We start from the raw sequence: 5000 nt of genomic DNA on the forward strand, positions 1-5000 counted from the left end.
CATTGGTAATAAAAAATGATTTTAGAAAATTTTCTTCCTCATGAAACCCCAGATAAGTTGAACATACATGATAACATCTATATAACAGTGTTTTTATCGAATTAATTTTGTAGATTTTTGGTTCGGAGCTTAAAAAATGAGTGCTTAGTCCTGTAAAAGTGTTTTTTCGAAATACTGAGGTCTCACAGGTATTATGTTTCCGAGAGACCAAGACATCGAGAAAAGGCAAAGTATCTTCCTGTTCAATTTCTTTCGTAAATCTTATGTTACGATGCTTTGTATTTAAATAATCTAAAAAATGGTTTATGTGATCTAAATTTTTGAAAAGTAAAATTGTATCGTCTACATATCGACTGTACAAAAAAGGCTTAAATTCTACAGGACAATCATTCAACCATTTCCCTTCACAATAACATAAAAATATATTTGCCAAGGTTGGTCCACACGGCGATCTCATTGCTACTCCATCTACCTGCTCATATAACTTGTTATTAAACATGAATGTGGATGTAGTGGTAGCTAGTTCTTGTTGGTATTTTAAATTGTTTTTTACTGAAACCTTCGAAAATGTCCTCTGGGTTAAGGAAAAGCTGTTCAAGAATTATCTCCAGTGTTTCTCTTAAAGGAATGTTAGTGAACAAACTTTCAATGTCGAAGCTGCACATAACATAGTTATTTGCATCTCCGACAGAATTAATGAAGTCTACAAATTCATAAGTATTTTTCAGGGTATACTCATTTGTTGTGAGAGGGGCGAGCTTAGTTACTAAATGTTTTGACAGGTCATAGGAGCAGGTATTAATAGCGCTGAGAATTGGTCTCAGAGGAATACCTCTTTTGTGAATCTTTGGGGCACCATACATAATACCAGGTTGTGTTCCTGTTGCCATTATTGCTGAAGCTGTTTCGTCTGACAATATGCAATAATTCTTCCACTTACGAACCCTGTAGTTAATTTTATTCTCCATATTTAAAGTTCGAATTAAGGGGTCCTCCGACACCAACTCTCTGAACTTAGACCTATCATTTAAAATTCTTCCATTTTCCTTACATAATCAGCTTTATCCAGTATTACAATCCCGGTTTACTTATGATTATAGTTGGGTCTTTACCTAGATTTCTCAAGATTTCAATATCCTTCTTAGAAAAAATGGGGAAAAAAACTTTGTGTGGTTTGAAATTATAGAAAGTTCTGTAAGCAATGTCCTGGAGATAATTATTGAACAGCTTTTCCCTAACCCAGAGGACATTTTCGAAGGTTTCAGTAAAAAAAAATTTAAAATACTATTAGAACTAGCTACCACTACATCAACATTCATGTTTAATAACAAGTTATATGAGCAGGTAGATGGAGTAGCAATGAGATCGCCGTGTGGACCAACCTTGGCAAATATATTTTTATGTTATTGTGAAGGGAAATGGTCGAATGATTGTCCTGTAGAATTTAAGCCTTTTTTGTACCGTCGATATGTAGACGATACATTTTTACTTTTCAAAAATTTAGATCACATAAACCAGTTTTTAAACTATTTAAATACAAAGCATCGTAACATAAGATTTACGAAAGAAAATAAACAGGATGATACTTTGCTTTTTCTCGATGCCTTGGTCTCTCGGAAACATAATACCTTTGATACCTAAGTATTTCGAAAAAAAACACTTCTACAGGACTAAGCACTCATTTTTTAAGCTCCGAACCAGAAATCTACAAAATTAATTCGATAAAAACACTGTTATATAGATGTTATCATGTATGTTCAACTTATCTGGGGTTTCATGAGGAAGAAAATTTTCTAAAATCATTTGTTATTACCCATGGGTTCCCTCTGAACCTCTATTATAATCAAGTCAAGAAGTTTTTAGATAAAATTTACAGTCAAAATTTAACAATTCAAACAGTCAGTAAGAAAAAGTTATATGTCTCCTTTCCATACTATGGTTATGTTTCCGAGAGACTGAGAACAGAAGTTATGAGTGTTGTGGGGAAATGTTATCCCCACATAGATTTAGAATTAATTTTTACTAACAAGTTCTCAGTTGGCTCACTGTTTGAATATAAGGAGAGTCTACCTACTCCTTTGTGTTCCGGTGTCATATACACTTTTCAATGTGCACTCTGTAATTTTAATTTTATTAATTTTACATATGATAATTGCAGATAGGCTGAAGATGACATAAGTTATGTCGAAAGCTCCCGAATAAAGATGATGATAGCAGCATTGACTATTTTATTCCTACTTATATATATATATATATATATATATATATATATATATATATATATATATATATATATATATATATATATATATATATATATATATATATATATATATATATAGTCGTTGTCGGCGCCCACTCGTGTCCGAGTATTGGGTTCTGTTGTTAGCCATTGGCCTCCTATCTATGGGGTGGGTGCTTATGTCTGATGTGGCTGTTAAGTCCTAGTCTGTGGTGGAAGAGTCGCGGACAGTGTTCACAAGGGAGGGTAGGTGGTGGGCGGGGCTGTTTTAATTGCCCTCTCCTTCTTCTCCTCCTAGCCTCCTCATTTTGTCTCCTCTTCTCCTCGAAGTCCACGGTGCCATGGTGTAATTTACTTCTCCAGGTTTTCCTGTCCCTGGCTGTTTCTTCCCATGAGGAAGGATCGATGTCCGTAAGAGACAGGGTGCGCTTTAGTTGATCTTTATAGCACATTTTCGGGGCTCCTCTTGGTCTGGTGCCCTGTGTCAGTTCTCCGTAGAATATTTTCTTTGGGAGCCTAGATGGATCCATCCTATGCACGTGTCCTATCCAGCGGAGGCGGTGGTGGATGACGGTGGCCTCCACGCTGGTCAACGAGGACGTTCTAAGACTTTAATGTTGGTGGTTTGGCTCTCCCAGGGGATTTTCAAGATCTGCCTCAGTTTCATTTGTTGGAAGCGTTCTAGATTTTTAAGATCGTTTCAATATAGCGTCCATGTTTCACATGCATACAGGAGCGTGGAGAGGACTACTGCCCAGAACACCATTATTTTGGTGGGCATTTTCAGTGCGTGGTTGTTAAATACGCGGCAGTTGAGTCGGCCAAAGGCGGAGTGGGCTGCCCTGATCCTGTTCTCCACGTCCATTTTGCTTGTGGGAGCTGATGTTAGGATGCTCCCAAGGTAGGAGAACTGGTCCACCTGTTCTAACGGTTGGTCATTCACTGTGGTATTGAAGTTTGGGAGCATCAGTCCTGGTGGATGTTGGACGAGGGTCTTGGTTTTGTCTGTGTTGACTTGCCTCCCTAAACGTTCGTAGGCAGAGTGTTATGCATCAGCTAACAACTGCAGGTCCTCTGCCGTCTGACCTGGGGTGGCATTGTCGTCAGCATACTGCAGTTCTCGCACTGCACACAAGGTGGTCTTGGTTCTGGCACAGAGTCTAGCGAGGTTAAAAGCGCCTCCATCCATGCGGAAACGTAGGTTGACTGAGGGTGTGTCTGGGGGAATCTCGTTGAGAATTGCTGCGGTGTATAGCGAGAAACACGTTGGGGCCAGAACACAGCCCTGCTTCAGGCCGCCGTTGATGGATGGGGAATGGGTCAGAAAGAGAGTTCTGGTGGCAGACTCTCCCAATCATTCCGTCATGGAGGGCACGCACCAGCTTGACAAAATCGGGTGGGCAGCCATATCTTTTGAAGACAGCCCACATGGCAGGTCGAGGTACTTTGTCAAAAGCCTTTTTCAAATCCCAGAAGATGAACATTATGGGCTGTTGTTGTTCGAGGCTCTTCTCTTGTAGTTGTCGCGCACAGAAGATCATGTCTATGGTCCTGCGGGAAGGTCGAAAGCCGCACTGGGACTCTGGCAGGACGTCTTCTGCGAGAATAAGGAGGCGGTCAAGGAGAATCCGAGCGAAAATCTTACTCGCGATGCTTAGTAGTGATATTCCCCGGTAGTTGTTACAGTTCTCCCTGTCTCCCTTCTTGAATATGGTAATGATGTTTGCATCGCAGAAGTCACTGGGGAGGGTCTTGGTCTCCCATATTTTCAGTATAAGGAGCATCAAAAGGTTCCTCAAACCGGGGCCACCGTGAGTGAGAAGCTCCAACGGGATATTATCTGGCCCTGGGGCTTTGCCGGGCTTCATGCGCTGCAGGGCCTTGTTGAAGTCATGGATGGAGGGTGGTAGTGCACTCCAGTGACGGACGGGATGCTGCGGGGTCATTCGCAGGAGATCGTCTGGGGTGTCTGCTTGGTCATTGAGGAGGTTCTCAAAGTGAGACCTCCACCTGGCCAGGATGCCCTCGCTGTCGGTGATGGTCGTGGCCCCATCCGCGTTCTTCAGGCTTCCCACTGATGACCGTGTGGGACCAAATATTTCCTTTGTTGCTGCATAGAAGCTATGCAGGTCACGTTGGTCAGCGAAACTTTGTATTTCTGCAGCTTTTCTTTGCCACCAGGTGTTCTGGGCTTCACGGATCCCTCTTTGGCAACCAGCTTCAGCCACCTTGTGAGCACATTTGTTAGCTGCTGTTGGTTGGTTTTCCAAAGTCAGGCGTGCTTGTCGTTTGGTTTCAATGAGAAGAGAGATAGTAGCATCATTCTCATCAAACCAATCCTGACGTTTCTTGGTGGTGTAGCCTAGTGTTTCCTCCGCGACACGGGCCATGGCGTTTCTGAGGGTAGTCCAGTGGTGCTCAACAGTGGCCTGACCCACGGGGTTTGCGAGGTGTTGTTTGCAGGCCTCCTTGTAGTTCTGTGCCACCTGTGGGTTGCGGAGCTTACTACAATTAAAGCGTTGGTGTAGTACGCTGTCAGGTGCTCTTCTGGGTGGTCGTAGGGTCGTCACGGAGAGTCGGGAGATGAGGAGTCTGTGGTCCGTCCAGCAGTCGTCCGCTCCGGGCATGGATCGGGTGATGCGGACGTCTCCTTGGTCTCTAGCTCTGGTCAGGACGTAGTCCAGGGTGTGCCAGTGTTTTGACCGTGGGTGTCTCCATGTGGTCTTTTGTCGCTTTGGTAACTGGAAGATGGTGTTGG

This window comes from Palaemon carinicauda, chromosome 17, assembly GCF_036898095.1.
Source record: "Palaemon carinicauda isolate YSFRI2023 chromosome 17, ASM3689809v2, whole genome shotgun sequence".
NCBI classification, from domain to species: domain Eukaryota; kingdom Metazoa; phylum Arthropoda; class Malacostraca; order Decapoda; family Palaemonidae; genus Palaemon; species Palaemon carinicauda.